Raw genomic sequence first — 17,783 nt, 5'->3', positions numbered from 1 at the left:
TAATGACTGAAAATAGCACTGTATTTTTTTCTCAAGCCAATGAAAATAGCAATATTCATGACCCTAGGAAAGAAAGGTACAACAAATCTGGAGCTGATTCTCACCTTTTTATAGCCTGATTTATAGGGACAAAGAAGTTAGAAAGAAGCCTGCTCTAGATGGCGGCCTAATAGGTTGTCTTTTATTTCCAAAAAGTAAAAAAAAAAAAAGAGAGAGAGAGAAACCCAAGAGCAAAACCTCAACAACTAATTTTCAACTTTTAAGAGCTCAGAAAGGTAGTCTAAGCTATTAAAGACTATTTATTATCCCCCCCCCTTTTTTTTTAACATTTCATCGTCTTAAAATTTCCTTGCTCATATGAGAACCTGCTGTTCAGGTGTCTTTATAGAGCAATTTTCTGCAGCCAGGTTACACATCTTGAAATAATGACTCATAATGGAAATCGGGCGTGAGGAGGCTGCAGCATTAGCGAAAGAGCACCATTAGATTATGCTGTAGTACAAAAAGTAAACACTTGGTTACTTCAGCTTTTAAAATGAAATCCTTAAAAGCAAGATATCTGTGGCAAATGCAGTAATAATATATTTAATAATTGTGGAGAGAGTGGCGAAAATGACAAAAGTGACCAAACAGTTGAAGAACCTGGGCAGGTTGTAGAGTTAAGATCTGCCCTACACCTTCCAGAAGGATTTAGGTACAAAACAAAAGAAAAATTATTGCAACCTAGTTTTCTTTTTCTTCTATGTGGTTTCCTCATTTCTAATCTGCAGTGGTGAGAGCCATGGGTTGGGAGGCTCCTTATTCCCCAATATTTCTTTGAAATGAACATTTCTTCAAGTCACATCATTGCCTGTCCAGTCAAGTTGCTCTTGGAGTATTGAAGTTTCTCTCCTCTGCACATTGATGGAGCTATATTGCCAAAAAACCTAGCTTTTATTTTACTTTTGAGAATAAATCTTTGTAAAAATAAAATAACTGTTCCTTTTCATCACGTATAACACCCCAGTCCTTTGACAGGAAGGAGTAACAAATTCATGTTTATTACTAGAAGTACCTGGGCTCTTTTACCATTAATGGACTGGGCAGCATTTTCCCCAGTGTACATGCCTACATTCCTGGCTCACCTGTAGCCACATTTCCATGAATACTTAGGGAAGTAATTATAGCAGTACTCATTTGGTACAGTGCTACCCAGTCAGGAACTTGCACAAAGATGACCTTCATCTAATTAATCATGAAGAGGATGAGTGGAAGAAAAGAGGGACGAAAGGAAGGAGAGAATTTATCTAATGTATTTCAAGTATTCCTGAGACCTCAGGGACTCTGTGTGTGTGTGCGTGTATGTGTGCGTGTATAATTTTTAAAAAGATATTTCAAAGTATGTACATAATGACTTTCCTCCAGGAAGCATGTAAACTTAGCAAAATTTTCAAAACAGAAAAAAGCCAGGATTCTATGACAAAGTCATCCCAAATGAATTCCAAATGGTGAGAGTTGAGGGGTCTGACCCTTTTGTGTACCTTAATGCTTTCTAAAGGGGAGAGACTTCTTTTTTGATACTTGCTCCTCTCTTCTCTCTAGTCTGCTGCCCACGACAGTGCACACAGCCGCCAAGTCTCAGTCCCTCTGGCCTTCTTCGCTTGGCTCTGGAGGTACCAGGCTCTCTAAAGCTTACCACATCCATCATCCCAGAAAAATAAACAACAGGTTCTCCAAAAAAATCTCTCTGCGGTTATGCAACATGATTAATATAACTGATATCTCTAAGCTGTACACCTGAAAAAGATTGAATTAGCAAATGTTGTGCTGTATATACATTTTTACAACAATTAAAAAAAAAGAATAGCTGCTGATGCTGCTTATGTACAACCAAACACCTCATTTATTTATTTTCTTGGTTTGGAAGTTTAGGGTCATGGTTTCGTGGGACATTCCAGTCAATTGGGCTAATACTGTTTTCAGTGTTTCTGTCCTACCTCCTCGTTCATTGTGTAGTGCCTGGGGTCTTAAAAGCTTGTGAGCAGCCATCCAAGGTGCAAAAATTGGTCTCATTTGACTGAAGCAGTGAGGGAAGAAAGAGTCAAGAATCAGAGGAGGAATTGGACTGTGTGTCTATCTCCACGAACAACTGCCTCTTTGGCATGAGACCAGAAGAATCGGATGATACCCAGCTACCATTACCAAATGTTTTGATCAAAGATTCTATAGCAGAATCCTGATCAAAACGGAGAAAAACGTGAAACAGAATTTCAAATTCTCCTGAAATCCAGACTTTTGGGAGCCAGTGAGGCTAGATGACCCCTGAAACTATTGCCCTGAGGTAAACTTTAAACCTTAAACCTTAAATCAAAACTATTCCGGGAAGTTATCTTTAAATCAGTCCACTGTTCTCTAATTTCCAAATTGTATATTCAATAAACTTCAATAGATTTCTTTAAAAAAATTGCTAAGGTGGATGAACCTTGAAAACATTATGCTGAGCAAAATAAGTCAGTCACAAAAGGAGAAATATGGTATGATCTCACTTATATGAAATATTTTTTTATATGAAATAAACAATACATAGAATTCAGGGGTGGGAGGGAGAGGGAGAGAGGGAGTTTTGCTTAGAGGCAGTGAGTTTATTGTTAATGGTGGTAGGATAATTTGGAAAAGGATAGCAGAATGGTTGTATGACTTGAAGAATGCAGTCAATGTCATTGAATTATACACGTACAAATTGTTGCATTGGTGTATATTTTGCTGTGCATATTATCACCACAATAAAAAAAAAAGATTCTCTCTGCTAGTATCCCTAAATTTTTCTAAATTTGTCAAGGACATTGCTTTCAATGAACTAAGACAATCCATTTACCAGGACATTTTCTGCTAAACTTGTTCATGGCCACCACCCAAGACATTAAAGACATTCTCCTGAATATTACCACCTCCTCCTCACCAGTGGTCCATAACCCTCATGCTCTTCAGCCATTTACAAAAGAACTGTACTTCAGTGCTGTTCTCAACCCCAAATATATAGATGGATACACCTGCAACTCACCACCCTGTGCTATCAGAGCCCAATTTGCTATGCTGGATTGAAACGACATCTGCTTCTCAGTCCCTGTTTTCCTCAGCTACTAGTGGAAAGAAAGAGCCAGGTTCAATGATTTTCTCCATGTCTATCTGCCTGCCTTCCCTCCCCCTTCTACATACATTCACCCCTGCTGGTTGCTTTCTTTCCTGAATCCCATACTCCTTGCACATGCCTAACAGGTTATATTACATTTCTGATTTTCCAGGCTGAGTTTTAATACTTTCAGACACTCCTCCTTCCTAATCAAATACTTTTAAAAATGTTTCTAATTATACTAGAAACATCTCTGCCTCGACATTTGTCTAATCCCCTTGGGGCTGGCACGTGAAGGAAATAGGGCAGAGGAAAGAGTGTTCGTGATCCTGCCCTAGAGCTATCTTTCTGACCCCAGATCTCTTCTTCCCCTTTGTTCTCTTTCCTGCCGGACAACTTCTGTGTCATTACAGATGAATATTTTCAAGTACCTGCATTTGCATACAACATCCATAAGATAACTTTTGTCCACTGCAAAAAAGGTAGGATAATTACATTTCACATATAATTGAAAATGGGTTCATCGTGCATAAAAACCACAATCAATTATTTATAATTTGTCTTTGGTCCTCATGTCAGTGCCTTGCTGACGTGCTTTATTGCTTAGCTGCTGCAAGAACTTTCTGGGTTTTTTTTTTGTTGTTGTTATTGGGTTTGTTTTTTTTTTTTTGGTTGTCATTATGTAATCATTGGGACCAGTATATGATATTTAGCTAATTCTAATGCTGTCTGTCAGTAAAGCTGCATGGAGAGCTAAAGCAGAATTAAAACCACAAACAACAGAGACTTCAGGTAGAAAGCTAAAATGCCAAGGAGGAAACCAGAGGTAACGGGCCTCTACGCACTTGCGGACATCTACACTGTGTTGTCACAGAGCTTGAGAATCTCTTGATATTTTACAGCTGAGTGAAACTTTGAGATCATTTCGTCTATTACCGTAATTTTGCAAGTGGAGAAACTGAGGCCCAGAATGAGAAAGCAACTAGCCTCAGGTCCTATGCTAGCTAGTCAGTGGCAAAGACAGGATGAGCCTCCCAGACCCTAGCCTCTTACTCTGGAGGTCTTTCCCCCACTACCATGCAAAGACAGGAAACAAGGTACTCTGTACAGCTAACAATTAACATTAGGGATGCGGGTTAAATTACACAATTTCAATACCCTTACTGTCCCAACACAGCACAAAGAAAAAGATAGAACACAGAATGAAAAAAAATATGAACAGCAGGTTTATTACTTACAGCCACTAGAACTTGCTTCTGTACAAAAGCATTTCTTTAGATTTGTGACTCCAGATCTACTCCAGAAGCACAGCCTGTGTCAGTTCACACTGTGTCATGTGACACAAAGCCACTTACTATAACCTGACTCAGAGTGACATTTCTATTGCACTGCATTGCAGTAGGAAGAAATAACACTTTCTTTCACAAGTGGGTAATTATCTCTGCCAGTTGATATAGTTTTGCTATTTGCAGGTAAAAATGGAAAGCAGGTATATTCTTGAGAGTACCTCCTTAAAAGAAATGCCATAATAAGAAATTTGTGGGAAATCTATTTGATAGGGTCACAGGAGTTCAAGCAACATGAGTGAAATAAAATATTATGTTTAACTAAAGACATTTTTTTGCATTAAGAAGCAGTTCAATTGAAAGGTGAAGCATAAAAATATACATAGAAAGCAACCTTAATATAGTGGGACAGTGATTGCAAGCTAAGAGGAACTTGTTGAAAGCAAAGGGCAACCATAAAGGGTCTTTCCCTCTTTTGAACCCGAAAAGCTTTCTTGAGGATATCCTAGCTCTTCATATTATACCACACAATTTTTTCTTAAGACACCTGTCACATCTGTGCGTCTCAATCTTTTTATCTTCCCTCCACACTGTTCACACACTCCCATGAACAATACCTTTCATCACCGTGGTGCAAACGGTTAAGCACTCGACTACTATCCAAAAGGTTGGCTGTTCAAACCCACACAGAGGCATCTCAGGGTCCTGGCAATCTGCTTCTTAAAGGTCACAGCCTTGAAAGCCTGTTGGAGCAGTTCTACTCTGCCCACATGGGGTCACCATGAGACAGCAACAAACAGCAAGCGATACTCAATGTGAGAAGGAAAGGCTGTGCCCCTTTAAAGGAATATGTCAAAATTGACATGGAACAAGGAATGGAACTAGAAGGATGGGTAGTATCATTTTAAAAAGCCCTTATCCTAAACTAAATATCCCAGATTATTATGTGGTTCAACTATTTCAGATAATGTACATTATAAACTTAGACTATTTTTCTTCATAACAACACAATAACAAATGGCATCAGCAATAGCATCCTCCATTCTCCAGACCCTAAAAGCTCTTCTTGGGAGAAGGATGGCTTCTATCCTGGTTGAGAAGCACCGTATACTTTGAATTACCATTTCCCCACTCGATTTTTTCCCCATCAGTCTTGAAACTCCTTGAGAGAATGAGACTGCTTATTTTTTAATGTTTGTATCCCTCACAATTCCCAGCACAGGCCTTGCCCATAATAGATGTTCAAGAAATATTAGTTGAATGTAATTGAAATACAGTTCCCCAAGGAACCTAAGGATGGTGTATTAAAAATTCCCAAATGTATTCCTCCCTATAAATAGTACGATTTAAGCTTCCAGTTACATGGTGTCTTTGTTAACAAGTGCTGCTATAACAGAAATATCACAAGTGGATAGCTTTAACAAACAGAAATTTATTCTCTCACAGTCTAGGAGGCTAGAAGTCCAGGGCGCCAGCTCCAGGGGAAGGTTTCTCTCTCTGTCAGCTCTGGAGGAAGGTCCTTGTCATCAATCTTCCCCTGGTCTAGGAGTGTCTCAGCACAGGGACCCTGGGTCCGAAAGATGTGCTCTGCTCTTGGCACTACTTTTGTGGTGGTATGAGGTGCCCCTGTCTCTCTGCTCACTTCTCTCTTTTATATCTCAAAAGAGGTTGATTTAAAACACAACCTAATCTTGAAGATTGAGTCCTGCCTCATTAATATAACTGCCACTAATCCCACCTCATTAACATCATAGAGGTAGGATTTACAATACATAGGAAAATCACGTCAGATGATAAAATGGTGGACAATCACACAATAGTGGGAATCATGGCATAGTCAAGTTGACATACATTTTGGGAGGACACAATTCAATGCATAACTCATGGATTGATGCTTTAGTGCAGTAAAACTCACAAACTCAGCATATTTACATTGATTTTGCTTTGCTTCAATATCTCAGGCCAAAAGCTGAACCAAGGCATCAGCCAGAATAATCACTTGTGTTTGAGTTCATGAGTCAGGTCTGGCCTGGTCATGTAAGTCACATATTACCAAGGTCTTCCAGAAAGTCTGGTCTGGACTTATTGCGTATAACTATAGGTACATGGAACATGGTCGAAAAGAAATACTTTTTCCTGTCCATTGAGTCAGTGGTTAAGTGATTCTCAAGCAGTTGTGAGTATATGTAGGATGGGGGTAGGGTGACGGGATGGCTATCCAAATCGTCTGCAAGAGCATCAGCGAGCCATTTTAGAGTCATGCTCTTCCAGACTTGTTCTGCCCCTGAGGGGCACAACATATTTTGGGGAAAAGGATGCCCCTAGGCAAGTAGATCAGAATCTTGAGAACAAGAGCTAGGGTATGGTAGCAAGCTTGTGTAGGCTGAAAAAGTTTCCCATAAGATACTGATACCATCCTCACTCCAGGCTCCCTGCTGAGAACCACTGGTGTAAGATAAGCTAAGGAGTGGATGCTGTACCAACGGCTTGTTTGCCCTGACTCTGCAAGGATTATGCCACTGTTTGCTTTGGACCATCCGTAAATATGATCTAGGGAACAAACAGGGATGCTGCAAATGTTTGTGTAGGTTGTTCACTGCACCAAGGCTCCAGGGCAAGGTGGTGAATGGGGGCTGACATCCAGCCCACGCTCTACCTACCAAGCTATATGCTCTGGTGTGGGGCTGCAATTGCCTGATGGAAGAAGCCCATGTGGTATCATATCCAAGAGGATGCATTAGGGTCCCTGGGGATAATCCTAGATTTACTATAAAAGGACAAGTTCTTTCCTGATGTTTATTTATTTATTCTTTTTTATTGCTTTCTTTATTTTACCTCTTCTTTATGAAAATGTTCAAACACGCAGGAAAGTAAAGAGTATAATGAACACCCAAATATTCATCATCCAAATTTAACATTTTTTAATATTTTGCCATATATGCACTGCCTATTTTTCTTTGCAGTGATAGAAAATAAATCATAGATATTTAACTCATATGTACTTTCATATGAATCTCTAAAATATTAAGAACATGCTGTCAAATAACAATAATTCACTTTATACATTTAACAACGTTAGTGTTAATTCCCTACCCTCATTTAATACCCAACAGTTCTTAAGTTTCTCAGTTGTTCCACAAGTATTTTTATAGATTCTTACTCAAACCAGGTTAACAATGTAATTTAATAAAAAGAATATCTAACTTTTACAGTGCTCTTATCAATATTCTTTTTTTTTCAATATTCTTATGTAGTAGTCAGGATGCAGGAATTATTTTCTTTAAAACTCAAAACAACCTGGTGAAATACATATATTTTTACTCTTTCCATGTTACAGATATAAACAACAGTACTCAGAGAGATTAAGTTACTTGCCCAAAACTACATAGCTAGTAAATGGCAGAACATGGACTTGAACCCAGGACTGTCTTCTTCTAAGTGCTATGTTTTATGATGCATGTTCTAAAGGACTGGTACCTGACTGAGAGTTGTGAGGGAGAGGGCAGAGTCAAGGATAAAGCCCAAGGTTTTGGACTGGAGAAATGGGGGCTACTCACTGAAAGAACAGATTCAGAAAAAGGAGCTGAAGTGTCATAGATACAAGTTTTAGAAAGAGAATAACTAGGAGGCTATTACTGTGGTCAAGATGAGAGATGATGGGGTCTGGGCTAGGTGGCGGAGGTGGAGAGAAATGGACAGAACCTCGATAGCACTTTGGTTCCATTTGCTGAGATGGGGAAGACTGGGAGAAGAAAATTGAGAGAAGGTCAGAGCGACCAAAGTGTCAGAGTGTAGAGAATGCAAGAGAGAGTGATGAGAGAGGATACTGGAGAGCTGGGCAGCAGCAGGAAGGAGTTTGGACTTTGTTTTAAGGGCATTGTGAAGATACTGATGAGTTAGTTTTAAGGAAGGGAATGGCAGTATATGATTTATGTTTTTAAAAGTCATTCTGGCTTCTTTGTGGAAAATGGATAAGATGGGATAGGAGTGGAAGTAGAGAGACCATTAAGGAAACAATTGCAGTGGCCCAGGTAAGAAAAGATCTGAACTAGGAGAGTAGCAGAGGGGATGGAGAGAAGGGGAAAGCTCTGAGAGATGTCAAGGCATTATAAACAAAAGATGCCGGCCGTGGAGGGGGCTGTGGTGGTTAAACAAAAGGGGTACAAATTATTTGACACTTCTCCCATTGATAGGTGGGATCTATATCCCCTCCTCTTAAGTCTGGGTGGGGTTGTACTTGCTTTGAGCAATACTATATGACAAAAGTGACACTCTGAAACTTCTAAGGCTTGGTCAGAAAAGGCCAAACCACTCCATCTTGTTCTCTTGAACACCAGCTCTTGGGGTTCTGAGTTGCTATGTTAATTGTACCTGCAACTAACACCATGCAAAGTACTCTTAGACTGGCATGCTGTAGAGGACACAGGTCGCCTTTCCTATGGGTAGTCCCAGCTGAGTCTGTCCTCCCAGCCCAGGCACCATACATGTGAGTGAAGAAGCCATCTTAAAAGTAGATTTTACAGCCCCAGCTGTTGCAGCCACCAGCTAGTCACATTACTCTACTGCAGTAGAGGAGCTTACAGTCTAAGGAGGGACATGAGGAAAATCCACAAAGATAAAAGAATGCTATAAGTATGTTAATGGTTGTAGAAGCCATGAGCTATGAAAAGGCAGGGCAAAAGCAATTATTAATAACAATGGCTAACTTTTGCCCTTGCTCTTTAAGTATTTTACATTTTAAATGAAAAGGGGCTCAGGCATTTACTCCTCACAGCAGGCCTAGGAGACATAGCTGCTTATAGTGCCTGTTTTTCAGATAAGAAAAATAAAAGCACAGAGAAAATAAGTAACTTGTCTAAGGTCTCAACAGTATACATCTGGCCTCCAGAGTCCTTGCCTAGTACCCCAAAGCTATACTGCTTAGTTATGGATAGCAGGGGCAGCTGAGAGCATCTGCTCATAACCTATGCTATCTTCCATAGGAAATCTTCAATTGGTCTTTCATTGACAGGGGGGTTATGAAAAAATCCAATCCTCAACATGACTTAATAAATTGTAACAAGTCTACAAAGTTCCTTTCTTCTTCTCTATTGCATGTTTGCCTCTTTACATGTTTTGTGTATCTTTAGTTAAAACTCCGTATTTTCTTTAAAACAAACAACTTAGTCTGACAGTCCTCAGTGTCTGCATGCATTCGAAAAATGAATGGAGTTTTTTTCTGACACCAGCATCCTACAGCTACAAAGCAGCAGCAGCATCTTGTGGATCTTGAAGAGAAAGGCACTTTGGGATTATTCCATGCACCTCCTCTTATGTTGGAGCATGCGCACTAACCTGCATTTTGGGACCATTTCTCCCAGGTCTTGCACTCGATTATACCCTTGGCCTAAAAACGTTGCTTGACCTGGTAGACTTGGTCAAATACAAATGTGCATTATTTTATTCCACTGGGACTCCCCATTGCTGCTCAACAATCTTTTTATTTGGTTATTTTGGATTTCCTAGGACACACCTACTGCTAACCATTCCAAATTCCTCTGCTTTCCTTACACTGGCAACCCCGCCCCACCTCTTACTCTATGATATGACATGAGCTCCCTCTTCTACCTCCTCAGCATGTTTCTCCACACACTGGGTTTCTCTTTGCTTCCCCACTAGTCTCAGAGGAAGGATGTGCTGCTTCTTTCTGAGGCTCCCTAAATCCCTGGTGCTCCTAACACCATTGTCTTTTACCCCCTGTGTCAGCTATCTTCAGTCTCTCAAACGAACCGAACCGAACCAAACCAAACCAAACCAAACCACAGGTCTCCTCTCTCTTGAAACAGACAAGCAATCACATTTTTTCTTGAGCCCACTCCCCAGGTTAGCTACAGGTTTATTTAGTTTATTTTTCTCATTCTCTTTTGACCCCTTTGGGGGAAAATGTAGTCTATACTGCCTGTTTCTTCCCCTTTCCTCCATGCCCCTTTGCAACCTGATTCCTCAGCGGTCTACTGTTCTTGTACTCTTAGAGTTACAACTACCTCCAAACTCAGGCTTAGATCATTGAGAGTGTACATTAATAGACCCTTCCAGAGTTACTGCCTGGCATCCTAATAGGGTTACATTTGTGCAACAGCCATTGTAGCAGTCCTTACCTCCCCGTCCCCTGCGACCTCTCGCCAGCTTCTCACAGGTCACCCTCTTCTTTCAATCCTTTCCTTCTTTGAAGATCTGGGACCTAGAAGACGACTGATTCCCCTCCCATCTCAGTGATAACACCTTCTACGGTTACTCTGATATATCTTCCTCAGTTTCCTGCTGCTGCCCCGCGCTGTGGCCATTCCCTAAGATTCAGTTCTAGGCCCTCTATGGAAGATATAGAGCCCTGGCCGGCCATAGTGGACATTTTCACCGGGCTGTTCCTCTCCTATCAACTCAAAATCAACATGTCTGACACATTGTCCTCCCCTAAGCCACTTCTCTTCCTAACAATGACTCTGAACTTCAGTCGCCTTTGACTTCTCCCTCTTTCTTCCACCAATTATGTGCTTGAGGCATAGAAATCCATGCTAATATTAGCATAAGAAAAAGTAATTAGGAGGGCACACCTGCCACACACATACAAATCGCATAGTGCATTCTCAGAACCAAAACTAAGTGATTTTTGGATTATTTACTGTTTCAGCATAATATATGCTCAGGCTTGGATCATTGATAGTGTACATTAATAGACCCTTCCAGAGTTACTGCCTGGCATCCTAATAGGGTTACATTTGTGCAACAGCCATTTTATTTAATGGTTTGAAATTTGGGATCTTCCTTTCGCCCAATCCAGAAGAAAGCAATGTTCAAACCATGTTAATTGATGTGTTTTGATCAAGAAGAAGCCAAGGTTAGTTTGAGGCTTATTTCCACAGTGACTAAGTGGAAGAGTCAACACATCAGTCTTTTCGAGCCCACCACAGAACTCTCATTTCCATTCTTCTGTCCAACAACTGACACGCTAAGTAGCTCAGATTCAAATGCAAATGCAAGCACAAGAATGCAGACACACTTTGAAATCAATAACATCGTTTTGTCAGGCAATTCATTTAGTATTTCTGAAAACCAGTGAAGTTTAAAAAACAAGGGAGTTGAAAGCTTTCTCTCCTGTTCCTCCAGTTTTAATGAGCCTATTCCTCACTCTGGGACAGAGAAGCCCTCATTATAACTTGTCAATAGAACATTAGCACCCAAGATGGAGGGAGCCCTATGATCCCAGGTAATTTTCTTTCTTTCTTCTTTATTTTTTCCATCTGGATATAGTTGAAAAATCTTCTAATGGGAAGACTAGCCATTTATTTAAACTCCTCAGTAAATCGCAGATTCATCTACTTAAGAGTAGCATGTGACTCGTACCATGTTGGTAAAAACGTTCTCAACGGAGACTTTCTGTGCTGGGGTATTCTGTGCTCATAAATAATGTTCAGCTCTCCCCGCTCTCAAATGAGCACGGGGAGACAGCATGGAGAGGCTCCAGGCAGCACACTGGGTACTCCACGCTGCCGGAGGACTTTTGTCTCCTCCTCTCCCCCATACCTCACCTTAGCCTTCAAAACTGGGGAGTTAGAGGCTTTAGGAGCTAGAGATGGAGGGAGAGCTGGTGGCGAGGAGAGCAACTCGCCTGCCCCTTTGTATAACAGCATCTGTTTCACCTGACATTGCAACCTTGAAACCACTAGCAAATGTGAGACAAAGCAAAGTGCAAATTGTCCTTGTCTCCTCTGCTCTGCCTGAGAGGTGGCTTCAGATGCCGCCATGTTATCCAACGTAGGTTTTGTTGTTTGTAATGGCTAAGTCCCACTGGTCATTATGCATTACCGCAATGTCCAGTTTTAGAAAAAAAAAAATACATTCCTACTTTTTTCCCATCTTCGGTAGGGCCCGCAATTCAGGCCAATCTTGTGCATGTAACAGATCATTTAATCACGCAATGTTCTTTCACTTTGCAGATCCTCCACCACATTCTCCATAGCCAAGCCTAGTATTCAAGTTGGAATGAACCAGGCTCATACTCAGTCTCTGCACGTGCAGTAGTCTGAGAGACTTCTAGAAGCCAAACATGTCCCTGTTCATTGTTGTTTAAAGTAGCAAAATGGTCCCAGAGACTAGAACTTTCATAATTTTTCCATTCTACCAAAAGCCCCATTTTGGTTGGCTTCTAGGGTGGCCTATTAAAAAAAGCCCTACAGATTTGACCGCAGTGCATTCATTCAGAAAACATGTATTCAGTTCTACAGACCTTCTTATGGACATCCACTATGCCAGGTGCTGTGCTTGCAAGCACCAGGAATACAATGGAGAAAATGCAGGGTCCTTGCACTTTAGGGAGATTGTGTTTCCATAAGAAGGGAAAAATTTGTGAACAATTACACTGAAATGTGCTAAGTGCTCAAATAGAGGGAGAAACTGAGAACTGAGTGCCATGCAGAGGGACTAAGGAATTGTCCAGGGCTGCCTTGGCTCAAATTCTTTTCTTTCCTTTAGTTTTCTTTTGCTCACACTGATTTTAGACAATTGCAGTTCAAAGCCCTTTCCAACAAGTATCTTTGAAACAGAAAGCTCTGTGTAACAAACTGATCGTCAAGCTTCATGCCACCCTCCTGCTTAGCGAAGTAACATTCTCTATCACAAAATGTGATTATGATTAGCACATTTGGAGTGACTTTTCGATCCTAATGAGACTCCAGGTTCAGCAAGGTGCTCTCTGTTAGGCAAAGTTTAAAATACAGCCCGGCCAGATACTTAAGAGCACTCTCTCTTCACTTGGTACTTCCTTGTTCTCTCTCTCATTCTAGAAGCAGGACAGCAATGGGCTTTACAGTCAGACAGGCCTTAAACAGAATTCTATTTAAGGAACTTTCTCCATCAGCTTCTGAGTCTGCAAAATGTTAATGTCATTGTGGTTGTTGTTAGGTGTCATCAAGTAGGTTCTGACTCACAGGGACCCTATGTACCACAGAATGAAACACTGTCCAGTCCCACACCATCATCACAATCATTGCTATGTTTGATTCCATTGTTGCAGCCACTATGTCTCTTTTTTGCTGACACTCTAACTTGCCAAGAATGATGTCCTTCTCCAGGAACTGGTCCCTTCTGATAATATGTCCAAAGTACTTGAGACAAAGTCTCGCCATCCTCAATTCCAAGCAGCACCCTGGCTGTATTTCTTCCAAGACAGACTTGTTCATTCTTCTGGCAGTCCACAGTATAGTCAATATTCTTTGCCAACACCACAATTCAAAGGCATCAATTCTTCATTGTCCAGCTTTCACATGCATATGAGGCGATTGAACACACCATGGCTTGCATTAGCCACACTTTAGTCTTCAAGGTGACATCTTTGCTTTTCAACACTTTAAAGAGGTCTTTGCAATAGATTTGCCTAACACAATATGTCATTTGGTTTCTTGACTGCAGCTTCCATGGATGTTGATTGTGGATCCAGGTAAAATGAAATCCTTGACAAATTCAAAAATTTTTCTGTTTATCGTGATGTCGCTTATTGGTCCAGTTGTGATGATTTTTGTTTTCTTTATGTTGAGGTGTAATCCATACTGAAGGCTGTGGTCTTTGATCTTCACCAATAAGTGCTTCATGTCCTCTTCATCTTCAGCAAGAAAGGTTGTGTCATCTGAATATTGCAGGTTGTTAATGAGTCTTACTCTAATCCTGAGGCCCCATTCTTCGTATAGTCCAGCTTCTCAGATTATTTTCTCAGCACACAGACTGAATAAGTATGGTGAAAGGATACAAGCCCAAAGTACACCTTTCATGATTTTAAACCACGCAATATCCCCTTGATCTGTTCGGACAACTGCCTCTTGATCTATGTACAGGTTTTGCATGAGCACAATTAAGTGTTCTGGAAATCACATTCTTCACAATGTTATCTATAATTTGTTATGATCCACACAGTCAAATGCCTTTGCATAGTCAATAAAACACAGGTAAACCTCTTTCTGGTATTCTCTGCTTTCAGCCATGATCCATGTGACATCATCAATGATAGTCTTCATTCCATGTCCTCTTCTGAGTCCGACTTGAATTTCTGGCAGTTCCCTGTCAGATGTACTGCTGCAACTGCTTTTGAATTATCTTCAGCAAAATTTTACTTGCATGTGATATTAATGATATTGTTTGATAATTTCCATGTTCTGTTGTATCGCCTTTCTTTGGAATGGGCACAAATACAGATCTCTTCCAGCTGGATGGCCAGGCAGCTGTCTTCCAAATTTCTTGGCATAGACAAGTAAGCACCTCCAGTGCTGCATCCCTTTGTTGAAATATCTCAATTGGCATTCTGTCAATTCCTGGAGCCTTGTTTTTCCCCAGTGCCTTCAGTGCACCTTGGGCTTTTTCCTCCAATACAATTGGTTCTTGATCATATGCTACCTTCTGAAATGGCTGAATGTCAACCAATTCTTTTTGATACAGTGACTCTGTGTATTCCTGCCATCTTCTTTTGATGTTTCCTGCGTTTTGCAATATTTTGCCCATAAAACCAAGATGTGTTGCCTTTTGAGTTGACTCCAATGCATAACAACCCTATAGGACAGAGCAGAACTGCCCATGGGCTTTCCAAGGAGCAGTTGGTGGATTTGAGCTGCCGACCTTTTGGTTAGCAGCTGAGCTCTTAACCATTGCGCCACCAGGGCTCCAATTTTGCAACTCGAGGCTTGAATTTTTTTCTTCAGTTCTTTCAGTGTGTTCTTTCCTTTTGGTTTTTCAACTTCAGGTGTTTGCATATTTCATTATAATACTTTTTTTTGTCTTCTTGAACTGTCCTTTGAAATTTCCTGTTCACCCCTTTTACTTCATCATTTCTTCCTTTCGCTTTAGCTGCTCTATGTTCAACAGCAAGTTTCAGAGACTCTTCTGACATCCATTTTGGTCTTTATTTTCTTTCCTGTCTTTTTAATGACCTCTTGCTTTCTTCATATATGATGTCCTTTATGCCATCCCACAACTCATCTGGTCTTTGGTCATTAATATTTAATGGGTTAAATCTATTCTTGAGATGGTCTCCAGATTCAGGTAGGATATGCTCAAGGTCGTACTTTGGCTCTCATGGACTTGTTTTAATTTTCTTCAGCTTTAACTTGAACTCGTATATGAACTACTGATGGTCTGTTCTGCAGTTGGCTCCTGGCCTTGTTCCGACTGATAATATTGAGCTTTCCATTGTCTCTTTCCACTGATGTGGTCGATTTGATTCCTGTGTATTCCATCTGGCGAAGTCCAGGTATAGAGTTGCTGTTTATGTTGTTAAAAAAGGTTATCTGCAATGAAGAAGTCATTGGTCCCACAAAATTCTATCATGTGATCTCTGGCATCGTTTCTACTACCAAAGCCATATTTTCCAACCACTGTTCCCTCTTCTTTGTTTCCAATTTTTGCATTCCAATCACCAGTAATTATCAATGCTTTTTGATTGCATGTTTGATCAATTTCTGACTGCAGAAGTTGGTAAAAATCTTCAATGTCCTCATCTTTGGAATTAGCGGTCAGTGCATAAATTTGAGTAATACTCATATAACTGGTCTTCTTTGTAGGAGTATGGATATTATCCTATCACTGACGGCACTGTACTTCAGGATAGATCCTGAAATGTCCTTTTTGATAATGAAGGCTATGTCTCTTCAATCTCTCCTCCCCAGCATAGTAGACCATATGACTTGACTGTCTGATTCTAAATGGCCAATACCAGTCTATTTTAGCTCACTAATGCCTAGGATACTGATCTTTATGTGTTCCATTTCATTTTTGATGATTTCCAGTTTTCCTAGATTCATACTTCATACATTTCAGGTTCTGATTATTAATGGATGTTTGCAGCTGTTTCTTCTCATTTTGGGTCATGCCACATCAGCAAATAAAGGTCCCGAAAACATGACTCCATCCACATCATTAAGGTCGACTCTACTTTGAGGAGGCAGCTCTTCCCCAGTAGTATTTTGAGTGCATTCCAACCTGAGGGGCTTTAGAATAAAGACTCATTAACAACCTTTGTGTGCTTAAAGTGAAGAGGACTTGAAGCACTTGATGAAGATCAAAGACCACAGCCTTCAGTATGGATTACACCTCAACATAAAGAACAGAAAAATCCTCAAAACTGGACCAATAAGCAACATCATGATAAATGGAGAAACGATTGATGTTGTCAAGGATTTCATTTTACGTGGATCCACAACACTCATGGAAGCAGCAGTCAAGGAATCAAAATACGCATTGCGTTGGGCAAATCGGCTGCAAGAGATCTCTTTAAAGTGTTAAAAAGCAAAGACATCATCTTGAGGACTAAGGTGTGCCTGACCTAAGCCATGGTGTTTTCAGTCACCTCATATGCATGCAAAAGCTGGACAATGAGTAAGGAAGACCGAAGAACAATCGACACCTTTGAATTGTTGTGTTGGTGAAGAATATTGAATATATCATGGACTGCCAAAAGAACAAACAAATCTGTCTTGGAAGAAGTACAACCAGAATGCTCCTTAGAAGCAAAGATGGTGAGAGTGCGTCTCACATACTTTGGACATGTTGTCAGGAGGGATCAGTCCCTGGAGAAGGACATCATGCTAAGTAAAGTAGAGGGTTAGCGAAAAAGAGGAAGACCCTCAAGGAGATGGACTGACACAATGGCTGCAACAATGGGCTCAAGCATAGCAAAAACTGTAAGGATGGCACAGGACCTGGTGATGTTTTGTTCTGTCGTGCATAGGGTCACTATGAGTCAGAATCGACTCAATGGCACCTAACAACAACAACATATCAGACAATGTTCCGCTCCTATTCATAAGGTTTTTCACTGGCCAGTTTTTTCAGAATTAGACTGCCAGGTCCTTCTTCCTAATCTATCTTAGTCTAGAAGTTCCACTGAAACCTATCCACCATGGGTGACCATACTGGTATTTGAAATACTGGTGGCATAGCTTCCAGCATCACAGCAACCTGTAAGCCACCACAGTATGACAAACTGACAGAGAAAATGGAGGAAAATGCGGATAATATCTCCTAATTCCAAAGAAAGGGCAGTGATAGAATTCTCATCTTTCATGAGGGAAACCTGGGTTTGATTCCCAGCCAATGTACCCCTAAGAAGACTGGCCCCGTTACCTGCTTCTGAAAATGAGCCAATGAAAACCCTACGGATCACAAACGGACTGTTGTGCATGGGGCTACCATGTGTCGGGGCCTACTCAGCAGCAGCTAACAACAACAATCCCAGGATTTAAATGGGCCAATATATGTAGAGAGCTTAGCATTGTGTCTGAGGCACAGTAAGTGCTCATTAAATGTGAGCTCTTTTATCATCCCTCATCCTTGCTTTAAAATAACGTACAAATGAAAATGATACCTACTTC

General features: G+C 40.7%; 1 long non-coding RNA gene across 2 annotated transcripts in view; it reads left to right on the top strand.

The window, feature by feature from the left end:
* Positions 1–17,783, top strand: part of LOC126069500 (uncharacterized) — a 1,199,210-nt gene that overhangs the window by 1,025,263 nt on the left and 156,164 nt on the right. The window lies entirely within an intron of this gene.

The sequence above is a fragment of the Elephas maximus genome, chromosome X (assembly GCF_024166365.1).
Source record: "Elephas maximus indicus isolate mEleMax1 chromosome X, mEleMax1 primary haplotype, whole genome shotgun sequence".
Classification (NCBI taxonomy): Eukaryota; Metazoa; Chordata; class Mammalia; order Proboscidea; family Elephantidae; genus Elephas; species Elephas maximus.
Note: the sequence above shows the minus strand (reverse complement) of the source record. Positions and strands in the feature narration are given on the sequence as shown.